Source organism: Saimiri boliviensis, chromosome 9, assembly GCF_048565385.1.
Source record: "Saimiri boliviensis isolate mSaiBol1 chromosome 9, mSaiBol1.pri, whole genome shotgun sequence".
Classification (NCBI taxonomy): Eukaryota; Metazoa; Chordata; class Mammalia; order Primates; family Cebidae; genus Saimiri; species Saimiri boliviensis.
The window spans coordinates 84,030,333-84,049,983 of NC_133457.1; the positions used below are offsets into that span (position 1 = coordinate 84,030,333).

At 37.1% G+C, this 19,651-nt stretch overlaps 1 protein-coding gene across 5 annotated transcripts in view; it reads left to right on the forward strand.

The window, feature by feature from the left end:
* Window positions 1-19,651, forward strand: part of LOC120367937 (uncharacterized) — a 769,718-nt gene that overhangs the window by 182,571 nt on the left and 567,496 nt on the right. For 3 of the 5 annotated variants that reach the window (XR_012519294.1, XR_012519296.1, XM_039479820.2), the window contains one exon: window positions 15,718-15,754. The exons of the other annotated variants lie outside the window; for them this stretch is intronic. The gene's annotated coding sequence lies outside the window, so the exon portion shown is untranslated. The remainder of the gene's footprint in view (window positions 1-15,717; window positions 15,755-19,651) is intronic. 5 annotated transcript variants of the gene reach the window in all.

Consider the following 19,651-nt stretch of genomic DNA (forward strand, 5'->3'; position numbering starts at 1 on the left):
TTTAGATTGGTTTAAACTAGGAGGTCAAAGGCAATGGCAGCTCTAAATGATTGAAACGGGTGATTTGAGTCTAGTAGCCTACTGAAAGAGGGAGTGTATACTGTTTCAAGGAAGGTTTTTGTTCATATAAATTTTCAGAGATTATTTTAAACTAGTTATTTAGACAGTTTTCAGGACCACTTACTAGGTACCACTTTGTATCAAATGCAGAAGGAGTAAAGGGATTTTTTTTTTTTTTTTTTTTCAAAAGGAAAGAGTGAAAGAAAAAAGGGCTCTAGAATCAGATCTGTGTTTCTGTCCCACTCACTAACTCTTAAGACACAACAGGTTACTGAATACTTTCTGAGCTCAAATTTTCCTCATTTATCAAGTGAAGGTGATAGCAACTTCACTGTCTTGTTGTGACAACTAGATGAAAAAGAGTAAGTACTCAAAATAGGTTAGAGTTTTTCTCTTTAGTACTGCACACTGATCCACCAGCCAAACGTTAAGTTCTTTTTAGTAACTGTTATCAGTGTAAAATGTAAAAGATGTTGAGGAGGACATTCACCATGGCTCTGCCTAGGCATCAATGAACCAAACCTAAGGATAAAGTGAGTTAAATGCCAACCTTCTAAAAAGGGTTGCAAACCATTGAGTCCAGTCCCTGCCCTGGGCTGGCCAAGAGGAGACACATCTCTGTACTATCCCCATAGGTCTCTGCAGTCCCCTCCCCAGCATGTGAAAGAATTGAGAGAAGTGGGGGACTCACAGGAAGTATGAGTTTCAACCTCATGAGGCAAGAGTTCATGACAAAGATGCATTCTCCTCTATAAAGCCAGGTGATGGGAATCCCTCATAAGGTTGGGGGTGCCTGGGAAAAGGAAAGGTAGAATCTCATTCCCGAATGGACATCTCCCAAGACACGCAGGATTACTCAACTGCCCCAGAGCATAGCCGAGGAGGAGGAGAAAAGACAGGAGAGAAAAAGGACCAGTGGTAGAGATATGTGCACACCCACACTTGGAGTGCAGTTTCCTGGGTGGTGTTTCAGAAAGGAGCCAGTTTTGGGTTATCTTGTGAAGTCTCCACTGAAGATGGCTGGGAACAGGCATGAAGAACTCCCAGGACAAGCATCTGCTGTGGCTGCTGCATCTAATTCTGAGTGGTCATGAGCTTCTCAAACTTTCTCTTGGTCATAAAAGTGAAAAAAAAAAAATGTAGTTTCAAGAGCCAGGAAAATTCAAAATGACCAAGCTTTGGCTGACATCTTGTGGTTCAGTCTGAAATAAGCGCTTCACTAAGAAATTATTTGTCAGACTGGCAAAACAGGCTGCCTGCGAACAGTAGAAAGACATAAAATCCCACTTATTTTGGACAATATGATGCTGTCCTTTAAAGGCTATCTGTGAGGAAGATGATATGTAATTACAGACTTAAAAATTATTTTTGGCTAATTCACATGGCATAGACGAGGTCCCCTTTCCTCTGCTGTCCACTGGTCTACAATCTGATCCCTCTGTGATGTCAGCAGGTATTCTGAGAACCCTGAGGAGTGCCGGAATGTTCCATGTGCCATCTGTGCCCTCAATACGTCATACTCCAGACTGAGGCGCCGTCTGTCTCCTTTTTCAGACCCTTCCTTTTATTTTTTTTTTTAGATAGATTCTCATCACCCAGGCTGGAGTGCAGTAGTGTGATCTTGGCTCACTGTAACCTCCACCTCCCAGGTTTAAGCAATTCTCCCTCAGCCTCCTGAGTAGCTGGGATTACAGGCATGCGCCACCTCAGCAGCTAATTTTTGTATTTTTCGCAGAGCCAGGGTTTCACCATACTGGGCAGGCTGGTCTAGAACCCCTGACCTCAAGGGATCTGCCTACCTTAGCCTCCCAAAATGCTGAGATTACAGGTGTGAGCCACTGCTCCTAGCCCTTCTGACCCCCTTTTCACACCATAATTATTCTCTCTGGTCTGTTTTGCCAAAGGATATGAACAAAGATGATTGCTTCAAGCATAAATTCCAAAATGGCTGTGAATTAGACACTGCTGATATTTGATGATAACATAAGGAATGTAAGTACAGTGCATAAAACAGAAGCTCACAGATACAATCCCAGCTTCTCTTTGTTAAAAGAATTTATGAGGTAACGTATATCCTTGATTTCTTTATGGGCACAGCTCCTAGAACACTGAAAACCTGCTGGGGCACATGCTTGTGTCCCAAAAAGAGTTCAAGTTTTTGTGTTGTCCAGAGAAAGACTCCCAAGTCCTGCCTCTGGTTATTGCCCAAGGAAGGAAAACATTACTTTGCACTGTTAACCTCTTGAAGGATGCACCTCCCACAACCATGCCATGCACATTTTAAGAACATTCTGATGCATTTGAATTTAGAGACTTTTGACAATGTTCAGAGTTTCCTAAAGGATAATGAACTGCTATTTGATTTACATCTCATGATGAAAGTGGTTCACGAAGAAGCTTCTTCTCAAAGCTGTGAGTCTAGCCCAAACGCCTAGTTTCAGTTTTTACCTTCAGAGTTACATGAAAAGTGTGTTTCAAAATAAAAGGTTCTTTTTTGAGCTCATATCATTATATGCTGGTGGCAAATAGTTTAGCCTATGTCAGCCTCCAAATGAAGACAGCAAAACTTACTTCACTTTGTGAGGATCAAATGAAATAATTTATTGAAAGCATCTTTAAATTATAAAGGATTGTATATATACACAGGAAGGTCTGCCTTTTTTTTTTTTTTTTTTCCAAATCTTAATGCTTCTGAAGCTAGTAAATTAGTTCTTTAGTTACAATGTGTGGTTCTGCATAAATGCAGGAATATTGGGGGAACTGCTAAAATTACTCTTCATGCAATTTACTACTTTGTGTATGTTGGGATTAATATTTTGAAATTCATTTTTCTCTTTTATGTTCCTAAGTATATGGCCTTCTCCATAGTCGGCCTGAAGCATCCATTGCCTTGGGAAGATGGTGAAGTGGAGAGCGGAGGGTGGGGGGAGGGTGGGAAGATGAAGAGAGATGAGATTTGCTATAGTGGAAATCCAAAGAGAACAACATGACTTGCAAAATTGTTGTTTAATAAGAATCTTGAGAGTCGGCCTCTATTTTGAGAGAAAATATTTTCTAAGGGTTCTTTAGGCCCCATTGAGCAGACTAAGAGTTATATCCCTAGGCCCAGATCACAGGCTTTCTTCTATAGCAAAGAAGACCCCTCCAGACTAGGACCACTAAAAGAGGAGTGGTTGGATATGCAGACGAAGAAAAGCTCCATGGGATAGGATAGGATATAATACAGTACAGATGAGAGCGAAGCCTGAAGAGAATGACTTTACATATCCAAAGTCATAAGAGGAAGGAAGGCAGATATTGGAGGGAGTGAACATGTCAGTTCCTGAAGTTCTTATTCCCAGGAATGTGGCAGGTTAAGTTCATCCAGAAAGGTATAGAGAAGCCCCAGATTACTGGGCCTGCAGCCTGTTTCCTTGGGCCTTCTGCATGGACTCTAAGGAAGGCAGGCTCTGCATGTGGCCACTTTTAATATGGCAATGGGTAATGGTGCTCCTACAGTGGCCAGAGATGGATGTAATGGTGAGATGTATGGTCAGACGTGTGTCTGATACCCCTTTTCTTTTTTTTCTTTTCTTTTTTTTTTTTTTTTGAGACAGATTCTTGCACTGTTGCTTGGGCTGGAGTACAATGGCTCAGTCTCAGCTCACTGCAACCTCCACCTCCTGGTTCAAGCAATTCTTTAGCCTCAGCCTCCCGAGTAGCTGAGATTACAGGTGCTTGCCATGAAGCCCAGTAAATATTTTGTATTTTTAGTAGAGACAGGGTTTCACTATGTTGGCCAGACTGGTCTCAAACTCCTGATCTCGTGATGCACCTGCCTCCCAAAGTGCTGGGATTACAAGCATGAGCCACCGTGCCTGGCCTCTGATACCTCTTTCAAGACCTATTTCCCATTTGGGATCCTGGGAGGAGGAAATGTCACAGTCATAAAGGCACAAAGAGAGAGGGCTTGACACAATGTCCTCAAGCCGTCCTCAGTTCCCAGATGACGAATGGGATCCAGATGTACCCACATGTTCTTATAGAGGGAAAATAGAAATAATGGTGTGAATGGTCAAGGATGTTGCAGAAGGATTATCATGGTGGGGAAAGGAAGCACCAACTTGGAATAATCTGGGTTAGGATTATGACCTTATACTGAGAGAAATTCACAGCATCATTTGGAGCTAATGTAGTTGAGAGATAACTGGGTTCTGTTCAGCTGTGCATTACCTGAGTGACACCTACCAGCAGCTGGTGAGAGCAGGGTGTGCTTGACTCTTTTCCTGGGACCAGAATGAACTCTGAATGCAGATCTGAGATGTTCGTCCCCATTCCCTGAACGTGAGATGCTTGTGCCCTATGTCCTCCATGTCAAAAATGCTCAGATGCTCTTCTGAGGGCAGAGAAGAGAGAAAGTGGCATAGTCTGACAGAGTGGGGGTTTTACATAATGAATAGTTTATGTATGATTAAGATATTAAATTAGACCTAGTTTACTAGGCTGGATTATGTCAATTACTCCCACTCCAAGATATAGTAACGGAGACATGTTGGGGGTGGTGGTTCTGCTGTGCTGATGTTCTATTTCTTGCTTTGAGTGCTGACTCCCTGTGTGTGTTTATTTTGTGAAAAATCATGGAGATGTACATTTAAGACATTTCCACAATCCTTTAAATACATTATGCTTCACCCAAAAGTTTGAGAATTCTGATGCATCTGAACTAACTTGTATGTTCATAAGGACATACACATACGGCCCAGCAGATGGCACTGATGAGAAGACAAAAGTCCATTTTAGAGAAATAAAGATGCCGTCTTTGCTCCACACATTTGAGTGCAATGTGAGTAAATGTGTGACTTTAATTCCCAAGTTTGTGCTAAAGAAAGTGAGTCAAAAATCTGTGAACCTAGAGGACTCTCCAAATGCAGTTGGCAATGATGCCATAAGGAAAGGTTCATTTTGTATTTAATACTCTCCAAGCAGTAAGTGCTCTAGGATCAATTTCAGATGACAGATATTAGATTCGGTCATGATTGTATCTGTATATTATAATTATCAGTGTGTCAGAAACTGGAACACATCTTTTATATTTTCTCATTTTTATATATTTTTAGATATAGCACATACTTTCAAATACTCCTGGAGGCCTTAAATTAACTTTAGCTGAAATATTCCCTGAAGTGGCAGTAGCCTTGTAATGAAGTGAAGTATAGTGGAAAGAAGAAAGTGGGTCAAATTTATACCTTTTGGTGTGACGTTAGTTGAACTGTGTAACCTCTCAGGATGCTTCTTCACCAGTGAAATAATCCTCACATCTGCACACCCTGTAGCCTTGTGGTGAGAACAAAGGAGATGCCATGTGCCTAAGTCCTTTGCAAACTGCATTCACAGGACGCCTCTTGATCATTGCAAATCTGTCTTGAGAAATGAAAGGCAGAACACATCCATCCTCTGCAACTCCAGTCTTGGAGCAGCTTTGTATTTCTAGAGCTTTTGTGCCCTGCTAAGTAATTAAAGGAGGCAGTATTAAAATTCAGTTGGCCCCTGTTTAATTTTGCTTAGTAATCTGTCACATGAAGTGATGTATCTATCAAATAGCTTGTGGAACATAGAAGTCAGCCACTTTTTGGATTATGATGCAAAGTGGGAGTTGGAGAACCTTTATATTTAGCCCTGTACAACTGTAGCTGACACTGCTGGTGTCCATCCACCCTCCCTCCCCTCACTTCAGTATATTCTCATAGACTGCAACCACCACCACCAGTATTACTGTGCCTGAGGGCTTTCTCTGGTGAGCAAGCCTGGCTCAGCCTGCTCACGGACAGTGCTGAAGGTGTCAAAATGAATACCCCTAGAAGCAGCAGCTAATGAGTAGCCCAGCTTTCTTACCCACAGAAAGGGAAGATCTTTGAGGCGTCTGTTCTACTAACTTTCAGAATTTTCCAATAGGACTGAGTCTCAGTCAGTCAGTGCTGGCTGGATTTTATAATCATTATGGTTGATTTCCCTTCTGTGTCTCGCTTCCTCATTGTCGTACTTGTGTTTCCTTTGCCTCCAAGATACACTCATTGTCCTCAAATTGCTGCATCAGGGTCTGCCTCTGGGGGATCCTAAACTAAGACAACAGCCAGCAATATTAGCTCTAATTTTTGACTCTTGAAGTTGGATTTGTTGCCTCACTTGTGGGCTTCCTTAGGTTCAGGAACCATCCTTCCCACTGCTATGGTTTCACTGTCCCCTCGAAAACTCATGTTGAAATTTAACTGACGTTGTGATGGAATTAACAGGTGGGACTACTAGGAGGTGATTAGATCATGAAAGCTTTGCCCTTATAAATGGGTTAATGCTGTTATTGCAGGAGTGGGTTAGTTACTTGTTTGGCCTTCCTTTTCTCTCTCTGTTCCTTACCGTGTTGCCTTCTGCCATGCTGTGACACAGCAAGAAGACCCTCACAATGTGTCCCCTAGATGTTGGAATTCCCAGCCTCCAGAACCACGAGTCAAAGAAGCTTCTGTTCATTGTAAATTACCCAGTCTGGTACTCTTACAGCAGCAGAAAATGGACTAAGCCATTCGCCCTTCATGCTTTACCTTTCATGCTCCTTAAGGGAAAATGAGATTTCCTATGTATGCTAATTTATTAGGGAGGAATGAGACATTTTAAGACCTGTTTAATTGTTGTCTCTTTCATTGATTCTCTCTCTCCCTTGTTTTTAGTGCTTCACATTACTTCCCTATTTTTTTCTGTCTCTGGACCCCAACCTTCCACTCCATGTAAAAAGAAGACAAGTATCGAATGATGCTTCCAGAAACTTATCACAGGATAAACACACCCTTGAATAATAGTATGCTTCTCAAAATCATTTTTTTTTTTTTGGTGCTAAAAAATATAATGACTTCAGACACTGACTTCTGAATACATCATGAGCTGAAGTTTAGTTAGTTGGCATTGTCTTTAATTGAACAGGATCTTCTGGAGTCACATGTTATAGTGTAAGATCTCAGGTAACTTAGGAGAGCTCAGACACAGATGTCCTAATGGAGAATAGACACACTGGCTTAATTAAGACTTAGACAAAGGTCAATGCATTTCCTAAATGAGCTACTCTTTCTTTCCTTCTCTTACATTTGAATATCATGGTGAACTTTGCCCAACTTTTGAGTAGCTTTATGGGAGAATAAGGACTGGCTTATAATCACTAAATCACTTGGAAACTGATCCCGCCATAAGCAAGCAAACTGATCCCGCCATATGCAAGCAAACTGATCCCTTCATCCACCATGAAATAAGTTTTCTTTGTTTTAGGAAAGAGGAAGAAAATACATTCCATCCCTGAGCTGAGGGGATTTAACCAATAACTGACACCAAACCTGGATGTGGATGTGTCTTTATAACTGAAATGCCAGGAAGAGGTTTATCTTTTAAATTGTGTCCACTAAGTAATCCAGATTGATGTTTGAAGAACTGAGACCTTTTCAAAATCAGTGGGACTGAGAAACAAAAGAAGGAAACTTTTGTTGTTTCTCTTGATGTTTTCTCTAGAATCAGTGAATCAGAAGAGGTGGTTGATGGCCTTATAAAGCTGCTTCTATAAAATTCAGTAAAGGATGAGAACTTTCAGAGTTCTTAAATTCTCCCTTTGAGGATTAGGGGGTAGTATTTTATGGAGGTGATAGTACCTCGAAGTTTTCAGTGGGGAAAGGAATTTCCCATAAAAACATAGGGCGTGTGACTAAAATATAGTTTTGTTGCTGTGAGCATATCTTAAAATTTTATGGACTGAAGTTTTATTCCTTTGCAAAACCAGTCTTAACTGTTTTACTTAGTCAAGCATGTTTGCATAACTCCCTTACAAAAATGCTAGAATTTCTGAAATCTGCTGAACACAGAGGGTCTCTTTGATGAGGAGAGAATCAGCTATCCCTGTGGTATAAAGCCCACTTCTCACACTGTGGGAATTTTCATTTGGTGGGACTTTAAGTTCCTTTTGTGCTTCAAGCGTTAATACTGGTTAGTGGAAATGGCATTTCCAATAGCCTCTGTGAGCTGAAAAGTATTTTCATTTGATGTGACCATGGTTGTAAGGATCCTTAATCTCCTGTGTTCATAATTTGAGTATATCTCTCCTGCAATCAAGCATGCAAATAAACATTCTTTCCTCTTATGGGACATGGAAGAAAATTAATAAATACTGGAGAAAAGCGAACATTTTAGGTTTTAAAAAATAACTGAGTTTTTTCTCTCTGTTATTTTTCAATTAAAGGAGGTAAAAACTCCTCTTTCATGACCCACAACTAAAAGCAAAAGGTGGAAGTATTCAGAGCACATCACTCACTGAGAAATTATAATGTTCAAGCTGGGAAAGCATTGAGGGAGGCGATGGGATTTTCTGTCTTTGGGTTTTTCATTCAGACTTTCCTCTGTAGTGTTCAATAGCTCCTTAAGCATTGAGAAAACAAAGACTTTGTAGTTGTATGGCTTGACTCCTTGAATAGGCATGTGCCAGATGATCAATAATGTTTTTGACTCTCTTAAGGGCATTTTACTGTTTCTCATCTCCCAACCTTTGTGATCGCCTTACTTGTCCACCATGCCTAAGAAAGAATTTATTTTGATATCTCTCACTTTCTAAGAATTTCTACAAATAAGGCCAAGCGCGGTGGCTCAAGCCTGTAATCCCAGCACTTTGGGAGGCCGAGGCGGGTGGATCACGAGGTCAAGAGATCGAGACCATCCTGGTCAACATGGTGAAACCCCGTCTCTACTAAAAATACAAAACAGTAGCTGGGCATGGTGGCACGTGCCTGTAATCCCAGCTACTCAGGAGGCTAAGGCAGGAGAATTGCCTGAACCCAGGAGGCGGAGGTTGCAGTGAGCCGAGATCGCGCCATTGCACTCCAGCCTGGGTAACAAGAGCAAAACTCCGTCTCAAAAAAAAAAAAAAAAGAATTTCTACAAATAATACATGAATATATGTTATTTGTCTTTATAATGGTTTTTAAATCCTATTTTGAAAACCTGACATGATCAAGTGCTGCAAGAATACATATTAGTATTTATATACCACTAATGAGAGTGCAAACTGTTTAAAAGCTTTGAAGAATTATTTGCTATATCTGGTAAAATTGAAAATTCGCATCTCATCCAGCAATTGCCCACTTATGTTTTTTATATCTGTAAAATGGTAACAATAATTTTATCTCTCATAGCACTGATGTGGAGAATAAAGTGATTTAATATATGTGAAATACTTAGAAGTTACATTTTTAGCTTTTGATATGTTGTAAATTTTATAATTAGTAGTAGTATAAATGTTATCATTAATTTCCCACTTTAGAGAAACCCTTGCAATGTCCAAAAGGAGACTTGTATAAAATGTTGTTTGTAGTAGGAATAAAATATGCAAAGAATATAAATATTAATAAATGAAATGGATGAAAATGTTATGTTATAGTCATACATTGAAATACTATACAACAGACACATGTATCAGTAAGGCTAAACTTCAAAAATGCAATATTAATGAAACAGTTTGCAAAAGAATATCCAAATTATGATACCAGTTACATGAAGACCAAAAGTTTTTAAACAATACTGTATATTTTAAGGGACAAGTATATATGAAGAAAAGTATAAAGAGTCACATAGGAATTATAATCTCCAAAGTCAAGGGAGTTGTTATTTCTAGCTGGGAGAAAGAGTTCTATAATCAGGGATAAGACCTCTTGGGACTTCAACTGAATTGAAAATGTTTTATTTCTCAAGATGGGTAATGTGCAAATATATTTTCATTGTATCATTCATGATATCTTTCAGTAAATATTAAATACTGCACAACAAAATAGAAAGAAACAAATAGCAAGACTGAAGAGTAAATAGCAAATTTTCATGAATCAGCTTTTACTTACACATTTTTTTGGAAAAAAATAGTTATTTGTTAACTTGGAAAGTCCCTTTGACTGCCATACAAGAAGTTTTATATAACGATGTCTTAATTTTATTTAAATCCTTGTTAGGGAATTGAAGACAAATGAAAGCCAAAAGCAATGAGAAAATTCATATAGCAAGTATTTACTCAGGCTGCTCATAGGGTTAAAGAAGACAAGGTAGTTTACCTGAAGATAATGTCACCAATTGAGAGTAAATAAGACTCCAGTGGAGCTAGTCATTCATTATTTGTCGTGCACCCCTGCAGCCCTCCAGACCCCAACCCCATGGCTCCTGTGCAGGTCTTTATGTGTGGTAATTCATTTTTCATTTATGTCTGGGCTCCTAACATGCTGCTGTCTGGATGCCCATCACCAAATGCCTATGGTAGTATTTTTTTCTTTTATTTAACATTTCCAGAGGGCTGCGATTCAGTGGAAAGCACCCATCACAGACCACTCATTCATCCAACAGACATTTAATGAGTGTCTACCATGTGCCCAGCAGCTAGGCACTGACATAACTGTTGTAAATTTAATATTTTATAAACTTCCCCATAATGAGACTCTGCTGTTTAGACCAGGACATAAGATGAAGAATGATAATATTCTGAAAGGCTTTCATTTAATGAGAGCTTAGGGATGTCTGTCTCCACCAGCCCTACTTTAATCTCAAAGAACTTTTGCCAGCTATATGTTTAAATGTTTTTCCTGAAAGTCTGGAGCCTTTCACAGTAATCTATAATATAGAAAACAATTGTCATAATATAATATTAAAAAAAAAACACGTGTTTCATAACAAAGAGCGAGAAACACTGCTTACTGAGCTCAGCGTCCTTTTCCACTCAACATTAGTTATGGGACCGATTTTAAAAAGCTGGCTTACTGTCAGAGACACCATGATTTAATTGTTCGAGGCTGTTAAATCTGGAGGAGCTAATGTGGAGCTTTTTAAAAGGGCATTTACAATGAGTAACTGGGGTCTGCTAGCACAAAGAGTGCAAAGGTCCTTTCTCATGACCACAGGTGAAGTTTCTGGAATGGAAAGTTGTGTTAGGAAAAAATCTCTGCAGTCATGGTAAAAATTTACTTGTTTTTTCCTGACATCAGCTCAAATTCCCTTGGGTAAGAATGGCAGAAAAGGATTTTTAGAATAGAAAAACTAGAATATGGAAGTTATAATGGACTATCCAGTGCAGGGGTCGATTACTTTCTGTGAAGGGTCAGATAGTAAATATATTTATAAATTTCCAATATTGGGTTTATATACTTACATAAATATATAATTAAATATAATTTTATAAATTAAAAAACTAAACATAAATAAGTTACCGTTGATTCTGCAACATGCTTAAAATATAAAATTATATGTATAAACTATATTCAGTTGAATGAAATGACAATAATATATGTCTTTTTAAAATTTTTTATTTCCACAAATTTTGAGGGAAGAGGTGATATTTGGTTACACAAGTAAGTTATTTAGTGGTGATTTGTGAGATTTTGGTGCATGCATCTTCCAATTTGTAGTCTTCTATAACTCACCCCCTTCCTATCCTTTCCCTCTGTGTTTCCAAAGTCCAATGTGTCATTCTTATGTCTTTGCATCCTCATAGCTTAGCTCGTGCTTATGAGTGAGAACAACTTATGTTTGGTTTTCTGTTCCTGAGTTATTTCACTCAGAGTAAGTCTCCAATCTCATACAGTTTGCTGTGAATGCCATTAATTTATTCCAAAAAGACATATATTATTGTCATTTCATTCAACTGAATATAGTTTATACATATAATTTTATATTTTAAGCATGTTGTAGAATCAGTGGTAACATGTTTAGTTTTTTATTTATAAAATTATATTTAATTATATATTTATGTAAGTATATAAATCCAATATTGGAAATTTATAAATTTATGCCATTAATATACACATACATGCATATATATGCATACATATGTATGTATATATGTGTATATATGTATATATAAATGTATATATACATATATGTATGTGTATATATATAAATGTATATAACATATGTATGTATATATATAAAATGGGAAAAAAATATATATGCTTGTTGATTAATGGATATTTGGGTTATTTCCACATTTTTGAAATTACAAATTGTGTATACTTAGTAGTATTTCATTATATATCTATTCCATTTTTATATATATATATATGTATATTTGTATATATATATGCTTGTTGATTAATGGGCATTTGGGTTGGTTCCACATTTTTGAAATTGCAAATTGTGCTGCTATAAACAAATGTATTTTTTGTATAATGACTTATTTTCCTCTGGATAGATACACAGTGGTGGGATTGCTGGATCAAATGGTAGTTCTATTTTTAGTTCTTTAAGGAATCTCGACATTGTTTCCCATAGTGATTGTACTAGTTTACATTCCAACCAGCAGTGTAGAAGTGTTCCCTTTTCATCTCATTCATGCTAACATCTATTTTTATTTTTATTTTTTGATTATGGCCATTGTTGCAGGAGTAAGGTGGTATCGCATAGTGGTTTTGATTTGCATTTCCTTGATCAGTAGTGATGTTTGAGCATTATTTCCTGTTTGTTGGCCATTTGCATCTCTTCTTTTGAGAACTGTCTATTCATGTTTTTAGCCCCACTTTGTGAAGGGATTGTTTGTTTCTTGCTAATTTGTTTGAATTTGTTATAGATTCTGGATATTAGTCCTTTCTCAGATGTATAGATTGTAAATATTTTCTCCCACTCTGTGGGTGGTCTGTTTACTCTGCTGTTTTTTTGATGTGCGAAAGCTTTTCAATTTAATTAAGTCCCAGCTATTTATCTTTGTTTTTATTGTTTTTGCTTTTGGGTTTTTGGTCATGAAATTTTTGCCTAAGCCAAAGTCTAGAAGAAGGATTTTTCAATGTTATTTTCTAGTTTTTCTAGTTTTAGGTTTTAGATTTAGTTCTTGATCCATCTTGAGTTGATTTTTGTATAACGTGAGAGATGAAAATACAGTTTCATTCTCCAGCATGTACTATGCAAATTATTCCAGCACCATTGGTTGACTAGGTTGACCTTTCTATACTTTATGTTTTTGTTGTTTGGTCAAAATCATTTGGCTGTGTTTGGATTTATTTCTGGGTTCACTATTCTGTTCCATTTTTCTGTGTACCTATTTTTATGCCAGAAGCATGCTGATTCAGTGACTATGGCCTTATAGTATAGTTTGAAATAATGTCATGGCTCCAGATTTGTTCTTTTTGCTTAGTCTTGCTTTAGCTATGCAGGCTTTTTTTGGTTCTATATGAATTTTAGGATTGCTTTTCTAGCTCTGATAGAATGATGGTGGTATTTTGATGGGAATTGCATTGAATTTGTAGATTGCATTTGGCAGTATGGTCATTTTCTCAATATAATTCTATCCATTCATGAGTATGGGATGGGTTTCCGGTTTGTTTATGGTCTGTGATATCTTTTAGCAGTGTTTTGTTGTTTTCTTTTTAGAGGTCATTCACATCCTCAGTTAGGCATATTCCTAAGTGTTTTATTTTTTTGCAGCTATTGTAAAAGAGGTTGAGTTCTTTACTAGATTCTCAGCTTGTTTGCTGTTGGTGTATAGCAGAGCTACCAATTTGTGTACATTAATTTTGTATCCCAAAACATTGCTAAATTCATTGATCAGTTATAGGAGCTTTTTGGGGGAGCCTTTAGGGTTTTCTAGGTATATGATCATAAAATCAGCAAACAGTGACAATTTGACTTTCTCTATCTATTTGGATACCCTTTATTTCTTTCTCCTGTCTGATTGCTCTGGCTAGGACTTCCAGTACTATGTTGAAGAGAAGTGGTAAGAGTGGCCATGCTTGTCTTGCTCTAGTTCTCAGGGAGTATGCTTTCAACTAATGAGATGATCATGCAATTTTTGTTTTTAATTCTGTTTACATGGTTTATCACATTTATTGACTTTTGTATGTTGAACCATCCCTGCATCCCTGGTATGAAACCTATTTGATCATGATACATTATCTTTTTGATATGTTGTTGAATTTGGTTAACTCATATTTGTTGAGGATTTTTACATCTATGTTCATCAGGGATATTATCCTGTAGTTTTCTTTCTTTTTTTCTTTTCTTTTTTTTTTTTTTTTTTTTTTTTTTGTTATGTTCTTCTGTTGTAATGTGTTTATTAAAGGAAAGCATGAATAAACCAATGTTGTGTCTATTAAATGACTGGGGTCTGCCAGAGCAAAGCCATATCCCATGACCATGAGTGGGGTTTCTAGAGTGGAAAGTTTCTTTAGGAAACTCTCTGCAGTCATGGTAAACATTCACTTGCTTGTTTCCTGCCATCAGTTCAAATTCCCGTTAGTAAAAGTGGAAATAGAAAAGGATTTTGAAACACTAGAATACGGGAGTTGTAATAGATCATCCAGTACAGGGTTCCATGACTCTCTGTAAAGGATCAGAAAGTAAGTATATTTTATGTTGTAGGTCACATAGTTTCTGTATCAACTACTAGACTTGGCAGTTCTAGCATGAAAGCATTTATAGACAGTACACAAATGAGTGAATACAGCTGTGTTCCAGTAGTTTATTTTCATACACATGTACAGGGCGAGATACGGCCTGCCTGCAGTAGTTGTTGAATACTTATTTAGTAAAATCTATTTTTTTAATATAAAAATAATAGTAGATGCCAGCCAGGCCCATGCTCTTTGAGTGCTCTAGAGGAAGAGAAAAACTGAAAAAACAAGAAACAAAATTAGATGTAACACAGTAATATTGACTAAAATTAAAACATGAGCCCACATTATAACACTACAGATACGTAAAAACTCTCAGAAAATAAAGACACACAACATATGACTTCTAGGGACATCAAGAAAATTGGGAGTGAGAAATTGGAAAAAAATATACAACACAATGGAGTGAACTTTGATGGATCAATGAGTATATCTATTTTTAATTGGAACCTTTAATGAACTCAGGCCTCTGCTGCTGAGTTTCACATCCAAAAAAATGCTCAAAATAATATTTTAACATACACACACACACACACACACACACACACACGCTTTTATCTTGATTTGAACACAAAGAAAGACAACTATGTGAAAAGACTTCTAGGATGTGGAAGATCACTTCTCAACATGTAACTAATGACATGGCTGCATCACTTAATTTTACTAAATATTTCGAATTTTAATAAACATTTGCTGCATACAATCTAAATGCAGTGTAATGTACCATAGTATGATTTCACAAACTGTAAATAAATTAAATATCACTTCTAGGAATTCCCCATATGTTGATGAGGAGAAAACAATACTCACAGGCATGAAATTTAAGATGTGGTCTGGGAACCACTGCTATGTGGTGAATATTTAACTACTGGCCTGCGATAGGATTAATACAATGATTGAGAGCAAGTGTTTCAGAATTTTTAGTGCAATTTGACTGTGCTACAGCAAATGGACTTGCTTTATAGAATGGGATACAGAGCAGGACAGATGTCAAATTCATGTGTTGAATTACAAATGGAAGGAGCTATGTAATTGTTGAGCACAGTAGGGCCATGTTCTGGAATAAGTGGTCAGATTTAGAAGCTTTTGATAGGTTATACATCAGTGTAACGTTTTCTTCATTGAGAAATTCTTGTTATTTATATAAAAGCAAAAATCTCGTTGAACTAAACATTGCGATTACAGAAATAGTAAAACATATGCATTTCATAAAGGGTAATAATTTTAATTCAATTTTTTTTTCTAGGAAATAATGTGGAAGCTGGTTAAAAACAACCGTTAAGGTATGTGGAGATAAATTGTCATTGAGGGGAAAGGTTTGGTGAAGAATGTTTAAACTATGGAATAAACTCGGTGTTTCCAAGTTAAGCAACCAATTTGATACTGACCTAATATGGAATAGGACAACCAGTCTTTCTCATTTGTCTAATATTTTAGTCATTTAAATTATCTTAATATTGCTTTGCAAAGAAAAAATTCAACATGTTTTCCATGGCTGTTAAGGTTGAAAAGCAAAATCTCAAGTTAGAAGCTTGGAAGAAGACTGTTTCTGCAGAAAAGTTCCATGACTTAACGACAATTATTATTAAAGTAGTTGGTGGTCTTGATATTGCACATCTGCCAAAATTTATCATAAAAAAACTTACAACTTTAGATAACATTTTGATGTTTTTCTGTCAAAGGAAGCTCCATGACTAATATTCGTGTATCCAGATCTCATTCCTTTCATTAAAATATAATTTAACTATAATCTTACCTCAGTTAGAATGGCTATTATTAAAAAGACAAAAAATATCAGATGCTGTTGAGGATGTAGAGAAAAGAGAACTTTTATACACTATTGCTGGAAATATAAATCAGTAAAAAAGTAGAACTACAACATTATGCAGAAATTGCACTACTGGGTACTTATCTAAAGGAAATAAAATCCATATTTCAATAAGATATCTGCACCCCCACATTTATTGCAGCATTATTCACAATAGCAAAGATAACCTAAGTGTTCATCAATAAACCAACGGATAAAGAAAATGTAGTGTCTATACACAAAGGGATATTATTTAGTCATAAAAACGTAAATCATGTCATTTGCAGTGGGATGAATGGAACTGGAGGTCATTATGTTAAGTGAACTAAGCCAGCCATAGAAAGACAAAATATTGCATATCATCGCATTTACATGAAGGCTAAAAACATTAATCTCATGGAAGTAGAGAATAGACTGATTGATACCAGAGGCTGAGAAGAGTGTGTTTGACAACAGTGCAGGGAGATGAACAGAGGATAGTTAATGGGCACAAACATACAGTTAGATAAAAGGAATAAGTTCTATGTTCAATAGCAGAGTAGAATGTTTTTTTTTTGAGACGGAGTTTTGCTCTTGTTACCCAGGCTGGAGTGCAATGGCGCGATCTCGGCTCACCGCAACTTCCGCCTCCTCGGTTCAGGCAATTCTCCTGCCTCAGCCTCCTGAGTAGCTGGGATTACAGGCATGCGCCACCATGCCCAGCTAATTTTTTGTATTTTTAGTAGAGACGGGGTTTCACTATGTTGACCAGGATAGTCTCGATCTCTTGACCTCGTGATCCACCCGCCTCGGCCTCCCAAAGTGCTGGGATTACAGGCTTGAGCCACCGCGCCCGGCCCAGAATGATTATAGTTAACAATGTGTCGTGTATTTCAAAATAGAAGAAAAGATCTGAAATGATAGACACAGAATATCACAAATACTCAAGGTAATAGTTACCCTAAACATCCTGACTGGACCATCACGTATTCTATGCATGTTACAAAATATCACACTTGTTCCATAAATATGTATAGTATTAATTACCAAAAGATTTTTAAAATTGCATTTACTTTTAATTACAGTTGTACAGGAAAATTATGTAACCGATTATTGCTGAAGGATTGAAGATACATTTTGAAAACATATTACTGTTTTATTTTGGATTACGGCTAAAAAATTATTGTCATGAGGTTGCTAAAATGGCTCAGAAACTCAATTGCTATTTCAGTCAAAATTTTACTTTAAATATAGTTATTGAAGGACAAAAAGTGACAACAACAGTAGCAATTTTCTCTATTAATCACTTGTGAGATATATATGTATATATATACATATATATACTTTTTTATTCATAGTTGTTGGCTCATAACTTTCATAGTCTTCTGTTGTAATGTTGGAGTACTTTAAGTTTCAGGAGCAGACCTCAGAGGATATATTCTCTCTTTCTGACCTTCCTCTGTCCTCTCTAATCTCCCACCTCTCTGATTATGGGCCATAAGATCCTCCTTTCAGAAGGGGTCCTTCCATACCCTGGAGGAAGGAATGCTGCATAGAGATGCCAGAAAGAATCTTAATAGCTGGGTTTCCCCACTCGGTCTATCAGCATTATAGTAGATGTTAGAGATCATACCATTTGATCCAATCACATTTTTATACATTTGTCAATCATGCCTATCCAATGGAGTCCTCATAAAATGCCTAAGAGGACAGGGTGTGTAGAGCTTCTGGAGAGCTGAACATGTGGAGGCTGACAGGCAGGTGGAGGAGAACTTGTCCATGGTGCCAGGAGGGTGGCACACCCCAAATCCATGTGGATAGGCACTCCTGTGCTCTTCCAGGCCTCACACTATATATATTTATATTTTTTTCATCTGATTTTTCATATGTTTCATAAAACATATCCTTTAAAACATCCTTTATTGTAAATTGATCAAGATAAGTGTTTCCTTGTGTTCTGTGAACTGCTCTAACAAATTAGTCAAACTCAAATAGAGGTTTGTGTGAGAATCACAACTTGAAGCCAGTCAGTCAGAAGCTCTGGAGGTGTGGAGTTTCAGCTGGTTAGAAACTGAGCCCTCAACCTGTGGTTTCTGAGGCTATCCCCTGGTAGATAGTGTGAGAACAAAATTGAATTGGAGAACACCCAGGTGGTTTTCACTGCAGAATCAATTGCTTGCTTGGGGTATGGAGTGAAACCTGCACAGATTTGGTGGCAGAAGTCTTCTGCGTTGATTGCTGTTGTTGAGAGAAGAGAGGAAAAACATAGCTTGAGTTGTTCTTTTCCACACTCATCCCCCGATGTATACATTCAGCAAACACCAAGTATAGTTTCTGAAATTATTTTTCGTCTATATATTTGTTCTGATTATATGTGTTTAAGTTTTGTTTTACATTTGCTAAATTTATCAGTAAACATTTTTGACTTCTAATGTGTACAATTTTCTGTTTTCTGTAATTTTTTAAAAAATTTTCTTTTACAACAGGAGGACTAGAAATTTTGAAAATAGTCCTTAATACAGTTAGCGTTAGAAGCATCAGCATAAATAACTTGAATAAACAACAGATTATGATAGGTGCTAGAGTAAATATAAAGACTAAATCACCAAGGCCTAAAGAGAGAGGGAAAGCACTACTTGCATGACTCTTGAAAAATGTTCCAAGTGGTTGTTACTTTTCTCATTTGATCCTCTGGACAGAGCCATGAAGTTGACAGAGATCACCAAGCTTGAAGCTGTCTGACTCAAAGCCTTAACCACGTTATAGGGAAGGGTAACACTTACTGAGAGCTCCTTGTGTTGTCAGTGTACTAAGCTGGGGTCAGCTCTCCCTTTTGGAACTTCTTCCAAGTGGCCTATGCTTGCTTCCTTTATGTGGTTTCCAGATACTGTTTTAATGGAAACATGACTTATTAAAGAGGAGACAGTTTTATTATTTAAAATTTTTAAAAAAATAGGTTATTGGGGAACAGTTAATATTTGGTTGCATGGGTAAGTTTTTTTTATTGGTGATTTCTGAGATTTTGATGTACTTATCACATGAGAGCCATATACAATGCACCCAATTAGTAATATTTTATCCCTCACCCCTCCCACCCTTTTCCCTTGAGTTCCTAAAGTTCATTATGTCATTCTTATGCATTTGTATCCTCATAGCTTAGCTCCCACTTATGAGTGACAACATACAATGCTTGGTTTTCCATTCCTGAGTTACTTTGCTGAGAATAATAGTCTCCAATCTCTTCCAGGTTGCTGCAAATACCGTTAATTCATTTCTTTTAATAACTGAGTAGTATTCCATTGTATGTGTATATGTACCACAGTTTCTTTATTCACTCGTTGATTGATGGACATTTGGGTTGGTTCCACATTTTTGCAGTTGCACATTGTGCTGC